The sequence below is a fragment of the Anser brachyrhynchus genome (assembly GCF_964034855.1).
Source record: "Anser brachyrhynchus genome assembly, chromosome: 7".
NCBI lineage: Eukaryota > Metazoa > Chordata > Aves > Anseriformes > Anatidae > Anser > Anser brachyrhynchus.
This window is the reverse complement of record NC_137701.1, coordinates 11,754,585-11,770,781: the sequence shown is the minus strand read 5'-3', so window position 1 is coordinate 11,770,781 and position 16,197 is coordinate 11,754,585. Positions and strand designations below refer to the sequence as shown.

General features: G+C 44.1%; 1 long non-coding RNA gene across 5 annotated transcripts in view; it reads right to left on the bottom strand.

Annotated features, from left to right (window-relative positions):
• The window catches only part of LOC308197840, a 66,891-nt gene extending 54,137 nt beyond the window's left edge, over window positions 1-12,754 (bottom strand). For all 5 annotated transcript variants that reach the window (XR_013953356.1, XR_013953357.1, XR_013953358.1 and 2 more), the window contains exon 1: window positions 8,601-12,754. This is a non-coding gene — a long non-coding RNA (uncharacterized lncRNA). The remainder of the gene's footprint in view (window positions 1-8,600) is intronic.
• Window positions 12,755-16,197: the final 3,443 nt, after the last annotated feature.

Sequence of the window (16,197 nt, the reverse complement as noted above, 5' to 3'; positions counted from 1 at the left end):
CAGGAGTAGACTGTCATGATTCATTAAAAGACAGATAGGTGAAAAGAATAATCACACCAGTAACACCTGATTTAAAAGAATAAGGGGGGGATTCAAAGTGGAGGAAAGGTGTGATCAAAATTGTCTGTGAGATTGTCTTAGATAGAAAAGCATGAAAAAGAATTATGCATTGTCCAAGGCTGTTAAATGACCACAAAGCCATGACTTGAGAGAAGTTGCCTGTAACCAAATGGGAAGTGGATATCGACATCAGTGATAAAAATTAGTTTGAAACATGAACAAAAGGGGTTTCACAGCTTCTATTTACATCACTCGAGAGAAGACATGAGGGAAAAAAAAAAAGGATCTATGCATGGAAAGACTAATAAGAAAAATAATTTGCCCCATATATCAAATACAGAAAACTCCAACAGTATTTCATACCACCCACCATCCAGCGTGCTGGAAATACCAGCAACGTGTTACATCTTGGATTGTACTGGGTTAGACAAGTAAGATTGTGTGGTATGCTGACACCAACAGATGCCAAGAGGCTCTCACTGCCACTCTTCAACAGGACGGGGGAGAAAAGAAGATGAAAAAGTTCATGGGCCAAGACAAACACAGGGAGACCTCTCACCAGGTACTGTTACAGGCAAAACAGACTCAACTTGGGGAAAATTAACTTAATTTCCAATTAAAATAGATTTGGATAGTGAGAAACAAAGACAAAAAAATAAAACACCACCTTCTCCCAACTCCCATTGCCCAAGACCAACTTCACCCCTTCATTCCCAACTCCTCAACCTCTTCCCCATCCACAAGTGCAGCCCCCCATCACCAACATCTTGGCACCTACACCCAGTACAAATTGCTTTTCACAAACCGATCAGTAGGTGAGTTGTCTGTATTCAAAGAGAAGCTGTTGGGCTAAAAAAACCTACCTTCTTCTCAGAAGTAATAAAGGATATTAAGTGTTATTCCAGCAATTAAAACTAGTTAAAACTGGATAACTGTGTTTTGGGAGTCCTAGAGATACTGGTTGAGAAGGTCTCTGTTTTCCACTTAGGGTTTTAACACTGAAAACATCAAGGGCCTGGCTGATGTTACAGAACCATTCAGATTAGGCAACTGAGATGACCTTCAGTTACATTTCTGTTAGACAGATACACTGAAAAATGAGCTGTAAGATTTGTCTTCCCTCCATTGTACCCTAATAAGAGCATAAACAAAATTGATTATTACAGAGCCCTTAGTCAGCTAGGTTAATGACTACTGATAAAAACAACAAAAAGAACAATGGCATTTCTAGGATCCTTTCCAGCTGCAAAGATGTTAAAGAACGTTTTCACTAACGATGAACATTTCTTCCTAATCCAAGTTCCCTGTGATAGTTTGATTGAATGATATTGCAAGGAGATAAAGAAGTATTACTCAAGCTGAAAGACAGCTATTTCTCTTGTTAAGTGGAGCTCCTTCAAATAAAATACATTTTAAAGACATGAGATGCTAGTCAAAAGGACTCGTATCATACCCCAACATGGGAGAGAAGCACAGTGGAGAACCAAATCTGAGCTGCCTGTCACAGCAGAGAACTACGGGCATCCTTGCCTGGTAAGAGCATAAAACATAAACATAAAACAACAGCAAGAGAAGCGACCTCCAATTCTTAAACCCACTAAGTGGGATCTTTACCTGTTCCCAGAGGGACTGCCCTTCTGAACCTGCTAAAATGGCACTGATTCACCAAACACACTACAAGTTTGCACTTGAAGGGAGGGCTGCAGAACGGGCAGCAGCCATCTGTGGTTGGCTTCAACCACGCAGCCTGCCAAGGGCTGTGATTAACGCTGTCCAGACAGAGCTTCTCCTGCCTGCTGTCAGCAGCGCTGCATGTTGCACAGCCTGCCCAGGGCACTAACAACAGATGTCTCTAGCAGTTCAAAAGCTTGCACGAAGCTCTGAGTTTACATTTCAATTTCTGTGGCGTAAGCAGTACCGCAGGAAGAGACTGCTAAAAATATTTCCTAAGTCCTCTTCCCTGTGTTCTAACAAGTAACCTAAAAACGTCTGCTTGGCAGCTTCTTGACACTGGAAGGAACCTCAGCAGACTTACGGCCAGATAGGACACTGAGGAAAACACACAGAAAAGCAGAGACATGGCTAGAGCTGAACTGCCAGCTTGAAGCAAGGGTCTGACACGAGCTGGATCCTCCCTCACAGACAGCTCACAGCAGTGCTCCGTACTATTTTGGTAAGATTACAAAGCTTTTGCCTGTAATTTTCAATCTACAGTTTGGGGTTTCTTGCAGTTATTCCTACAAGTTACCATAGATCCCATTGGCATTCTCTTCCCTGTTGCTTAAATATAGGCAGCATACTGAGAATCTCTCATGAGACAGCTTTTTAATTATAATGGGAAGCGCTGTATTTGTTGGCACAGTTTGAAGTCCAGCCAGGGTCAATGACGTGTTCAAGCCGATATCAAGCCAGTGATGGTCAGAACTGAGATTCGTCTGTGCTCTCCACTTGTACTTTTCTGGTGAGAATCTCACAACCCAAATGAAGAAATTAAAACGAAAACAAAGGAAAACCCACCCACAGAATAGAAAGTAAACAGCCCATGAGTACAGCAATGGCTCATGCATATTTGAAATACCAGCTGGCTCCAGGATCTGAGCTGTGCGAACAGGTCTCAGCAAAACCTTCAGGGAACGTGCTCGGTTGTACTATTCCAGAGCAATCACCACTCCTCACAAACAACCATTCCTATGACAAAGCCTCTGTGAAAACACCAATAACTGTCAAGTTTGAAAGAAAGCAGCAGGAAAGCCATGGGCAAGCTGGAGCTGATGTAAAAGTTGAGAGTTCCTGGAATGCACTTTGCTCCTCTGCAATATAATTATCTTATGGTGCAATTGGTTATTGCTGTTAGCTAATACTAAATAAGTAGGGTATTTAACATAGTATAAAGCTCTAATTTGAGAAGCAAAATCAGAGCTTTAAACAATCACTGGACGAGTGCAAAAAAATCTCTAGCTACATGTGTTACAGAAGGTCATTCTTCAGGTACACAGGTAGACAAGTTAATCTCATCCCACCTAGGTCCCCAGCCAACAATACAATTTTGATGCTATTTTGAAAGGACGCACAGCATGCCACATATGCTGGCTAGCTGAAAGGAAGTTTTGCTTGTGCCGCAGCGATGTCGCTCAGAAACTGGGTGCAAACCACACCAAAATCCTGGTTGCTGTCTGCCTAAACACCTGCAAATCACACAAAACACCTTCCCACCCTTTGCAAGATACCACACTAGAAGACAGCTGTAGGAGGCAAAGGTCTCAATACTGAATGACACGAAGGAAAATCAAACATCTTCAAAAATCTGGGGGAAAAATACAGTTGTACATGGACAGGAGTTAGGCACGTTGTTCAGATGGTTTTACTCTGAGAGTGCTTTTCCTAGTTAGCAAAGAAGGATTGTGGACCCTGAGCTGATTGTGTTCAATGCTCTTTGGGGATCCATACCTTAAGCACGCAGCTCCCACTGGCATTTATTACAGCCTACACCAAGTGTCAAGAGTATAAAGCCTCTGTCTTGCTTGCCAAGTTCCTCTTGGAAAAACTGCAGTGCAAGTGCAGCCTTAAAGACAGGCACTGCAGCTTTACAAAGCAAGGTTTTTTTTTTAAGCAATCAAAAAAAAAAAAAAAAAGGCGGGAAAAAGGCTGATCTCTCAGGCAGATTTTACAACCTCTTCATTCATGTGGAAGGAGACCCAGCAAGTCATAGATGATTTCAAGATTCCTTGTAGGCTGTTCTGCATTCAAGTCCTGCAGAATACAAGATCCCATAATTACCGCTTCAAAGAGAGCTTTCAAAATTCTGTCCAAGTGGATTTTATCACCTTGGCTGAAAAGTGACAGGCAGCAAGCTGACTCTGATTTTAGAACTACCAATCGAGTTTGAACTGTAGAACGTTGTTTTGTTTGTTTGTTTTTTAATTGTCACTTACTGGAAAATCAGCATTCAGTCACATAATTCAAAATAGGCAGTTTAAGTATGATACAAAGTGGTTTGCTTTAAGAAAGCTGATGTGGAACTGGGACTGTGAGTGCAACAGGATATTTGACAGTCACTCCTCAACACCATTTCCAGATAAGAGTAATGATGGGTATTACGGCTTGTTAGAGCTTGGCCTGACTCGTCCTTCGGAGTCAGATAGGAGCCAGCAATGTCAGCATAGGATGGTACTAGTTTTGTCCATAGGAATCAGCATTGCTACTACCATTACAGCATTATTGGCTTGCATTCAGAAGTCCTAACAATTCTTATTTTATGTAGAGGGAAACAAGTTTGGCTTTGGTAAATTGTAACTGGTACATACCTGGGTGGTGAAACAGTGTTTTTGTCACATAATGGTTTTAATTCTTCTAGTGCTCAGGCCAGTGTGTACAGCTCTCAGCAGAGAGAAAGGCAGTGGTTCCTAACTTCTAGAAGAGCTAGCTCTTTCCTTGCACAGCAGGTGAGAGATCAGGGCAGACCCTTTCCTCACACATATTGGCCTTATAAGCAGATGACTGAAAAGAAAGAGCAATGACTCAGATTTTGTGGGTTTGCTTACTTATTTAAGGATGCAACTGATTCATGCTACATCATAAAAATTTATCTTGGGGCAGAAAAAATCTGAAGGTTGTTGAAGACAACCTTTATACTTGATAGTTGTAGTGAAAATTTTGCGCTGAATCCATGTCCCAGCTATTCACTGAAGTCACACCATTTACAGCAGCCATTGTCTCTAACTTTTGGGGTTGAATGATAAACACTATATAAATGGACGGTTAATGCTATGAAGAATTTGGAGAACATTACTGAGGGAAACATCCAGGGGCTCCTTATGCCATGTTTTGGGGAAAGAAGGGAAGTCTGAAAGGCCTGGTTCAGGTGGAAGGATCTGCTCCCACTGGAAGAAAATGCTTGGATGCAACTTCTGATTCTAAAAATGCCTGAGTGTTTTATTCTGAGCCTACATTTTTTTTTTCTTTTTTCTGGCCTACCTGATAAAACAGCCAGGTGGGCTATCAGAATGGGATTTTCTTGCCAGAGACATTGACAGCTGGGGTACAGGTCTCATACAGAACCAATGCTGAGCATCCCCATGCTATGGTCCTGCCGACTTGGCCACAGTACTTCTAGTAGTACATAGCACGTTCAGTGCTTTGTGTTTTCCTTCCCCCAACAGCAACAGAGCATTGCACATGTGGTGAATAAGTTCTAGGAAAATAGCATGAAAAATAAATGACAGCAATGCTGCAGATGACTTTCCAGGGCCTGAACTGGACCATGAAGCTTTAGTCTTGGCAGACATAGGAACCAAAGATGCTTCCCCAGAGAGGTGGTAGCAGTTGGAAGTGGCCTGTTTGAGGCATTTCCTCTCCAGAATTAGGCTATCGCTATTGATATGCCAAGCAGGTTTGTATTTGTGGCTTCTGCAGACTCTTCAGGCTTTACCTAAAAACTTTTCTATGATATCCAAAGCCACTTCTCACATCCACGCACGGCTAAGGTCAGCCACTCCTGCTGGAGGATACAGATACCTGTCACACAGCCCAGCTGCTCCTGTGTACACAGCAAACTCTTTTTCAGGTCACAGCCTGATGAGGAGTAAATATCGGAGGAAGCGATTCCAGAGAGCAGTCCTGGTTGGCAAGGCAGTAGTAAATGCCACCATTCACACTGTTACAGCAAAAGCCCAAGCATTCATGATTAAGGAAGGGTGAGGGGAAGAGAAGTTTTTTCTCCTCTTCTGACTTGAGCAGTCGAAGATTTCCACTTTTCTGCAGAGAACATTCAGATTTTAGCTCTGATGAATTTCCATAACAACATTGCTCATCAGGGGGAAAAAAAAAAAAAAAAGGCAAAACCAGAAGGAAGGTAAACAGTCTCTCTGCTCCAGGTACCCAACTGAAACACTTGCACGTTGCAGAGACTTGGAGGTTTTATTCAGCGAGCCATCCAGCCCAATTTGGTGTCATGTGTCATGGGGGCATTTAGCAGAGATGATGAACCAGGCCCAGCCTTTTCTTTTCTGGAGCAAGATCCCAGCTGCCTAGGCTGAAGAAGCAGCTCTTACAGTGGAGGCCCATAAGCAGCTGTTACTGCTGTAGTATCTGCCAGGAAAGAAGGGAAGTGGGAGGACCACAGAGTCGAGTTTGCTTCAGATTCACTATCCTGGCTGAACGAAAAGCAGCCTATTTTTACCAGCATGGAGAACATTCCTGCCCACCTCACAGGAAAGTCAACCCTGCTACAAATTTCTCTTGCAGTCTACCCCCATCGTTGCCTTCAGTCACTGGGTGAGGCAAGGAAGTACAACTTCTGCAGTGACTTCGGGTTAAGTGCTAAAATCATGAATGCAGTTATGCAAATGCCGAAGTAACACATATTTGAAGTGACAACCCATTAAGCTGTTTTAATTCTTTTATAGTGTCCAGAATGAACAGGGAAATATGGATTTTAAATAATTTCCAATATCACTACGCCCTCAACTAGGACAGTTATCAATGGAAACACAAGGGAAGGTCAGCAGTTTCCTATGTTGGACTTCGAAATTAAAGCCCCAAGAAGAAATTCGTGAGCCCGTGGTCCCTTGGCCAGACAAGTTTCTTATGCCTCAGACCATGTTCTCTACCACTATAGCAGCTCTGCTGTCTCTGTCCAGTACCCAGGAGGTACTGGATGCTGCGAGTGAAATTGTATAAGCCCATTGCCTGGATCAGTGAAGCAACAGTATTTTTTCATCCTTCACTTTACTCAAATTGTAAGCACAGTTTGGCACCTGAAATCGAACTCAGCAACAGTCAGCATTTCCCATGGCCTGAGATATGCATTTCTCATCCAGCAGAATTAAAGCAGCATATAGGCAAGGAAAGAGCATGAAGTGCAGCTGCGCTACTGACTCATTCTTAGCATCACAGTGAACTTGCAATGTGTGCTCTTGCAGAAGCTTGGAAACGGTTTCAGATGAGTCTGTGAACAGGAAAATGGGCTACAGCAATTATCAAATTCTTTAAGAATTTTGAGGACGTTCTCAAATTTTTCTCTTTTTTCCCCTCACAAGATCTCAGCAGGTGCCATCCATAGTGCACTTGGCTTCTGTACTGCTCTTCTGTCTCTCTGACTCCTGATGATGATACATCCTAGAGATCTTTGCTCTCAAGTGCTTTCCAGCCTATTCATCAGAGCAAGACAACAATCCAGCATCACATGGTTGATCTTGATTGTATGGTACATAGTAGTTTTCCATGTCCAGGAGGTTTCAGTTTAATCCCTAGAGGTGTTCAAGACCAGGCTGGACAAGGCTCCGGACAACCTGATCTAGTGGGTGGCATCCCTGCCCATGGCAGGGGGGTTGGAAAAAGACGGTCTTTAAGGGCCCTTCCAACCTGGGCCATTCTATGATAACGCTGACACCAGGGGCCTCATTTCTACATTTCATCATTTCTACATTTTCGTAATTTCTACAGCACAGCTACTCAGGACTAAACCCAGGACTGCTTAAAAATCCACCTCCTAGTCCTTTGATAATGCATTCCATACAAGTTTATTGTCCTGGGAGACATAACCCTAGGAATGACCTTCCTCTGGGAATACAGAGTTGATTCTCTGTGCAGCTCTTGGAGGCAATATGGGGCTGCAAAGCTAGCTGTCTCTTTCTCTAGCAGCAAAATCAGGAACACGACTTAGTCCCATATTTCTCAGAACACTGCCTCGGGTACCAGGCCACAATGAAGTGTCTCATGTCAGACAGCTGAAGAACTTCAGAGCAAAAGGGGAGAAGAAAATCTTCTGGGTGTTAAAGAGAGACATATTTATATCTATATACATATATGTGTATATTAACATACACGCTTAGTCTCCAGGTGTCCCTCTCAGCTGCAATTTCTTGGAGACACCATCTTCGTGGTGCAATTCAAGTAGCTTTTGCTATAAGTTTGCACAGTAGGAGGTAACCACTCATTAGGACACATTGGCTGCAGAAAGCCAATGCACGTGTCTGCAGTTCTGAAAGTAAGTCATTTGATGGGAACAAAGAGACTGGTTCTTTGAACTAACTCCTCGTCAACAAGAGTTTGATTTTTGTACAACTATTTTATACCATAAGCATTTGGACGTGATCAACAGTGTTGTATTTGCATACTTAACTAGGGAAAAACAAACAAAAAACAAAAGACCCTTGAGGGCAGAGTTATGTCATTCCAAAGCCTGAATCTATTAATCTAACAGCAGATACAATGAGTTCCCACAAACTAGTCTCCAGGCTCTGAAATCTTCCCTCTCCAAGTTGATGGCAGGTGTAAACAGATTGAGCTCTTATTGAGACTGCAACAACACCACTTGCAGCATTAGCTGTTACTTGAACAACTCACACCAACTTTCTGCTTTACTGAAGTAAGAATCAGCCAGGAAAAAGCAAAACAAGACCTGAACCCCGAGGTTCCAGAAGGCAGTAGGAAGCTCAGGAGACCCAATGTTCCTGATGCACCAAAATTTCTGCTCTGCTCAGGTGTTTGATAGACAGCAGTGAAGGTAAGAGCAAATACCAATACATAAAATGACATACCTTCTTTGTTTCCTGAGCCTCCTAAACTGAGGAAGGACAGCTTTGCAGATGGTAAATCCCAATACCAGCTGATGAATCAATCCAGTGGTAGTAAAGGCCATATTTTAGACTACATGGTGCAGTAAAACAAACATGAGGTTGCCTTAAGGGATCTACTTGCCTTCTGGGAAACTGTTCTTGAGCTTTCTTCTACAGTACATCATTCACACCCACACAGCTCCTCTCAATTTCTGTCTTCAGGATTCAAACAGAATTGCAATCCCATGATAGGCTAATAACACCATTTCATTAATCATTTTGAGCCCTTTCCCTAGGGCAATCCAACCTTGCCTACAGCTGCCAAATATCAGGCTCATTTAATCTCTAACCTAGTTTCAGAACTGCCTCATCTCCCTGCCTTTCAGCTTGCATTTTACTTGCACACTTGAACTGGCTGTCCCTGATCAGTGAAGACCAGAATGAGGGGAGGGGGGAAAAAAAAGGGGAGACAGACTTTTATTATTGTTTTTGTTAAACTTAGTGTCTTGGAACCAGATGGTGTTTGACTTGTTTAATTCTACTCTAAAAGTGGGGTCAAAAGAATGAGTAACCACAAACTGGGCAGCTCTCTGTGCTAGCAAGTATATATGGCTCTCTGATAATTGCAAAGCATTTGTTTACTGTATGAAGCAGCATCTTCATGCAACAGCATGTCCTGTAGTTGCGTTATATGGGATTATATAGACCCAGCCACTCAGAACACCCTTTACCAATTCACATTCTATGATTCTGTGACTTGGTGCCCTGGCATCAAGTACCACAGACAAAGAGATTAAAAATCCAGAGTTTTAAAATCCAGGTCCAAGTCTTTCAGTTTCTCTGGGAGCTCAGACGTGCATATTGAGGTCACACTCCACTTCTACAAGCCAGGCCCTGGGACACAGTGGCCTCTTAAACCCCTGCAGGGCCAGGCCGAAAGCCCTGCAGTATAAACAGAGCATGGGTACGAATACAAAACAGATGGAGTTTCCTGAATCACTGGCAGCATTCACATTCAAACCATGGCTGACTGCAGCCTACCAGTATGTCCCAGTGGAACTCCAATCCTCTGCTCCAAGCTGCTGTTCTCCAGCAGAGAGAATGCAGATGTCACTGCAAATGTCAACTGATGACAGGCAAGAGCGCCACACTGAATGTCTGTGCTTTTGTTCACAGTGGGACCGTGCAACATTTTCAGTAAATAGTAAGTTCTCCTAAAAATAGGATTTTTAGGAAAACTAGATCATTGGCAACTTTTAGCAGAGTTGTTTCAGCCAGAGAAGGATGAGAAATTCAGAAGTGTCAGAACATAGTCTGTTATACAATCGCAGATAGCGATGAAATAGACATTTCACTATGAAATAGTCATAACGAATAGTTATTTTAAAGAAGATTCAGTAATGTATTGGGGCAGAAAGCCAAGGTCCAGTATTTTAGCCAGGGGCTTTTTCTCCACTGCCTTGCAGTGAACCTACTAAATCTGTGACACTCTTCAAACTACAGGTTTAACAGCAACAGCACCCAAGAATCCCTTGAATGTATTCACACCTGCCTCCTGGAAATCTTCTCATCTTCCTACTTTACTGACCACATAGGGTTCAAAATAGATCCCCCTTGCCTAGCTCACAGTGGTTATGCTGTGGTTATGTTCACATGCTGAAAAGAGGTTGCTGCCTTGCTCCAGTGGCAGGAGGTAAATGGCACCACTGTATTGACTCTGCATGGTCTCTGGAACTGCAGTCACCTCCCCATTCACTTCTGGTCTTTCCCCAAACACCCAGGTACGTTTGCAGGCTTTGACAGAAGCTTTCTGGAGAAAAAGCCTTGTTCTGGTTCACTGAACACATTGCACATGTACAGACCCCCTTGAAAGATGCAGGCTTGGAACACTGCTCTTGTGACAGCCTTTCTCAATGCAATAACCTCATCTATTTGGAACATTTTCTCTCTGATAGGAAAGAGGGTGTGAGGTCTGGGTTATTTTTTGATACTGCCTGTTCCAACCAGAAAATTCACCATCAGGACTGGTAATTTTTTTAAAAACACTTAGGAGCTCAAGATGCTGAGATGATAAAATGTTTGCAATTCACAAAACACCAGTTTTTAGCTATCTTGGAAAACCAATCAAGTCAAAAACTTGTTGTCAATTCTAGCATTTCATACATTCAGTGCTTCTTCCCCTCAAAATACTCCGGAAGACCATTCCACTGTGCAGGAATGGTATAAAATAATCCTTAGTGGCCCCTGCATCAGAAACCATCCCAGATTTTTTTTTTTCCTATTTTTGCTCCTCTTCAGATTTCACAAAATACCTGGCAAACCCTCTTGATGGCAATTTCTTGCTGTTGTACAAAACTGCCTTCAGTATTCAAATACCAAGGACAATTAAAAACCTTTAAAACACATAAAGAAAAAAAGGGTTAGTACTGAGGCTTCCACTGCTCCAGCCTACTAACCCATAGGTGTCAAGTTGCCCTTTTTAAAAATAAATACGATGCATGTGAAGGCACCAAGGGAACTGTTCACTGCAGCCTCAGAGGTTGTCTACAACTAGATGCACTTGTGAAGTGCCATCCACAAGCTTTGTATTTTTGTCCACTCCAGTTTTTGAGCTGTAACTCTTCTTTGCCTTGTATCATGGCTGTTTCACTTTTCTAGTATTCTCCTTAGGGAGACCTGTCAGAAGGCTTTTGGGAACTCTAGATCAGGCTTCTACATTCCTGATGAATCCCAAACGTTTCCAAATTTTGCCAGAAACAGCACTGGCAAGACTTCTTGATATTTCTATACTCCAGGTGTACTTCCAAGATCATTTCAGTCAATATGCTTGGTGTGGACGCAAGGACTCCTGCTTAAATTTCCAGGTTTAAATGTTTCTGACCACCAGTCCTCTGCTCAGTGCCTATTTTCAATGAGATTATAGGCTTTTTTTTTTTCCTCCCCATTTAAATCAACAGTCTCCAATTTTGGAGGCACTTTTTTTCCCCCTCCGTTATTTATTCCAGACCTGGAGGCTCAGCTAGCAGCAGCACCTACCCTCCTGCCTAGAACAAGATTCAGTCTCCAAAAGCACATAAGATCCTTTTTAAACTCACATTAATCATTGCCTGTAATCCCTGGGATCCTGCCAGACTCTGTGGTTTTCCGGGTGGTCTCCTGCTTCAACTCCAAGTCTCTGAGCTAGCTAAAGCCCTGAACCGGTTTGGTCTCTGGAGGTCAACAAAAAATCCCAGTTTCCATCTTACTCTCTGTTTGTTCCAGTTCAACCTCCCCCTGACTTAATCTGCAATAAATGTCTAGATGAATTCCAGGAGCTTGAATTCCTTGAAAGAATAAGGCCCATGTTTTAGGCCTCCCTTTCCAGCACTGGTTTCCAACAGTGGTCTAACACCAGTTTTGTAGTGCAGATGGTCACAAAGAACAGGCAACACCCACCAAAGATTCAGCATTAAAGCTCAGTGAGGAAGCAGTAACAAAGTCAGGGCTGGAGTTTTAAGTGCTGCGAAGATCGCTGGTGGTAAATTCTTGTTTCACCAAGAAAGTGACACAGAAACAGCGTGAAGAAAACTCAAGGTGAGAAGGAAAAGAACATCATGTTCTGGAAAGAGAAGAACCAGCCGAGGCCAGGTCAGCAAAGTGCCTCCTTCCCTGAGAGGCCTCTTGGGCCTTGACTGAGGCCATCAGCCAGTGAGGCACGTGAGAACATCGTAAAGGAGAAGCTCACTCCTCCATGCCACAGGAAGAAAACAAGAACAGCTCTCCTTGGCCAAGATCCAGCTGGCAGATTTTCTTGGGCCTTCACATGGCAGCTCTTTCTGCTGAGCCCCCCAAATCCCCTCAGCAATGTGCACAGAAGCTCCCTCAGGAAAACTGGTCTGAGGTTCAAGAATCCACCAGTCGCTGGAGATCTGTGCTTCCTGCGGAGAGCACGAGGCCTGAATGCACCGTGAGACAGACACAACAGGCTGCCAGGCCCGAGCATTTGTCCTGGAGCCACCAGAAAACAAAAAACACGGTGGCAGCTGCCAAACGTGAGAGAGCAGCAATTTTCTTCCTGGTTGGGTAAGCATTAACTGGTGCACCTGAGCTTTAAAAGCCACTACGTTGCCCTTGCTGATGTTAATCAACTGCAGGGAACGAGCAGCTCAGTGGTGTCACAGCAGCAATACAAGAGCAGCTGTGCAAGAAAAACTCCAAGTCCCACTGCCCTATATTGAACTTGTTGCTCTAGAAACTGCAACTCTAAAATTAAACCCTCTCCACAACCACCATTTCACTAGCTCCCCTCTTACCAAAGGTATCTTATAGCCTGCAGCCCAGTGCAAGGGATGGATGGGAAATCTGATTAAAAGCCATTTTATCAAAAAGCATCAGCTATCATACAGGAAAGGGAAGCATCTACTGTGCTCAGAGATAAAAAAGCAAAACTACCTTTGTGCCTGGAGCGGAATTTAAACTCAGGGCTCCTACATGTAAAACAAGCACTCTAGACAGGCCAGGATTTTTTTTGTTTGTAATTTCTCCTCCTCTTCCTCCTCCCCCATTCTCTTCACCACCTAAACAAGCAGGTCCTCCTTCCCCAAAAGTCATTTTATGGCACAGCAGGACAGAAACCATAAAGAAATGAAAAAAAAAAAAAAAAGAAGAATTTGAAAACTCGGACCTTTCTCCCCTGTGTCAGCCTTGCATTTATTCCATTCTGACACCTAGTGGGCACCACTACCAGCAGGGGGTGGAAGTGGCTAGCCATGCTCACCAACAGCCTTATCAGTAATGCTGATGCCCATCAGCTGCTGGCTGATGCTGCTGTGAGGGATGTGCTCCATCCTTAGCACAGCTGTGTTTCCTTAAGCCCTCCCAGGCCTCTGTGCTGAATTTGCACTTGCAGATGTATTGAGAACTGCATGTTCTGCGGTAGAGTCAAGGCTGGAAAATGCTCGAGCGCTGATCCCAACGTCTCACTGCCCTGCGTCAGGAAACAGGCTTGGCGATTAAGGCCTATCCTTCATTTCAGAGGGATCATCCAGGGGTCAGTCTGTTTTGTCACCCACCTGAGATTAAGTTGCTGACAGTGAAGCGTGTGCCAGGAAATCTCCACATTCTTCCAGGATGAGCAGTAAGCTTCTTTTGAACAAGGGCTTGGTTCCATTCAGCTTTTGCTCAAGATGATCTCTGCCCTCGGGAAATTTTCTAGACTAGTTTCACACAGCACCAAACCCCTATGGTTGCTGGTAATTCTATCCATTCCCAGGCAGCCCAAATGAACAAATTTGCTGTGGGGCTACCAAAGCACCAGTACACTCTCTATAATGGCAGAAACCAAACTAGTGTAAGGCACAACATGCACTCTGTGCAGCTGTAATCACCGAGCATCTGTGGTGTGATGGCAAAGAGAGGGTCTAGGACATGAAATGCTGTGCCACCTGGGAGTGCAAATCCCACTGTGTTTCCCCAGGTGTTGATGGAAGGGCAGGTAGGGAACTGAGAACAGGTTTTTTTGCAGCACTGTATGGTGTCACCCTTCATCAGTACCACACCATGGGGATTCCTGCTCAGAGACTGCCAGCAGAAGAACTATTGGGGTGTACACACACACAAAAAAAAAAAAAAAAAGAGAGAGAGAAAATGCATGTCAAAGGAGTGATTCTGCTGTGAGTGCAGCTTTTCTTAGCTTTTCACAGAAAGTAAAAATTCAATAGGTTTCCTCCTCCCACAGGGACAAACTGAGATGCTGAAGGTCTGCATAGGACATGCTTGTTCACTGTTGTGTGCAGGAACAGATACCCTGATGCTGTCCCAGCCGCAGCAGGGAGCTTTGGTTGCTCCTACTCATTCCTCAAATTATTGCACTATTCTCAGACCACATGCTAAGCCTTTTCTTCCGACTTCAGGTTTAGCACTCCAAGCAAATTAATCAATAAAGCAACTTGAAATTTAACTCTGAGGGGAGAAAAGTGCAAATCGTCATAAACCCTCACTTCTTTCCTTGTCCTACAATTACTGCTGTTCTGCATCGAAAGGGTGACTGCATTTTCACCTTTTGGTGAGGCAAGGCTCAGACAAACTGCCACAAAGTCTCTGCATGGAGCCAGCTCCGGTCTGATACCACAGGACCTTGTTGTCTCCCTTCAGGCAAAATTCCCTTTTCTGCTGTTGTTTCTGAACAGGCTCAACAAGACAAGAATTTCTGCTCCTCACATTCCTTCCACTGCAAGTAGCACCTCTGAGGGGCACAGGGAAAGCTCCCTCCCCATCCCTGCTGCTGCATGCATCTTCGCTCTCCAGGCAGTATCCAATAACAAAACTAGTGGTCCACTTGCATAGAGCCTGCCTCCTCCTTGGTGCACAGAGCTCTGCATCTTTTTGTTTGCAATGTTATTGACACACACAGAATGCCAGCGTCCCTTTACAGTATAGGAGAAAGGCAGTGTCTTACCTTACTTACTTTCAAAGCTAGCAAACTCCTGCGTAACACCCTGGTTCTCACTTAGCAAAGTTACTGTAATGAACAGCTTGGGGAGAGGGGCCACGGGGAGCCAAGCATGCAGATGGACAGTATGTCAAAATATTTCTTGTTGCGGGAGTGCAAAAAGGGCTAGACGATAAACTTCTCCATTTAAGCTGTCTCCCTCCGAAGTAGGCATCTTTGGAGTCTGTCAGCACACTTGGAGGCGAGGAGCTGACAGCAGTGAGGATGGGACTGAATACGAACAGAACCAGGACCCCAGTATGATTTCATGCCTCAGTCCCACTGAGGAGATATTTGCTCTTAGACATGGTTATGGTATTCCAGACCAGACTCTCAGACATGGGACTTGGAAGGAAACAGCCATAGCAACTATCATTAGTGTGTTGGAGTAACAAGTGCTTGAGCCAGTGATCTGAGACCACGAAAGACTTCAGTAATGCAGACAAAAAATTACTCCGCAGCCCCAAAGAAACATCTGCACAGCAGATGTCACATCAGCTCCTCGATGTGAAGGTATTTCCATACATAGAGCAGGGACCTTGAAGTACCCGTAATCCACTTTGTTGGGGAAAAAAGCATCAAACCATTCACTTTGCAAACGCTGCAGAGAAGTGCATGTAGCATATACGTGGCCCTCGTATGCTGGAGAGGGCTGGTCTTTCGTTGCTGTTATTACATCAGGCAGCAGGAGATGTGACAGCCCGTATTGCTCGCCTGCAGGTCTTGCCCCCGTTCCCAAGGGACCTGGCTGCTATGTCCTGCCTTCTGAGACGTTTTTGCTCATAGGACGTCCATGTTATCAATGCTAAGAGACCAGAAGACCTTTTCCACTCATTTAGCAAAAAGGTCATATCTGGAGGTCAGAGGCAACCCTGCCTCACTGTGAAGAGTTTTTGGCTCAGACAGTAACTGTGTGTAGATAATAAACTAAATGCCCTAAGCTCACACGCTGCTAGTAACAGTGTACCGGCAGTGTTTCCCATGAGTGATGGACAGATCCCTGCCACTGACCTTCTGTCCTCTGAGGGCAGATAATGATGCTGAAGGTAGCTTCCTGAAGGAAATCGGTGCTCCCCTTGTTTGCTTACAGATGGTTATTTCTCCAAACAC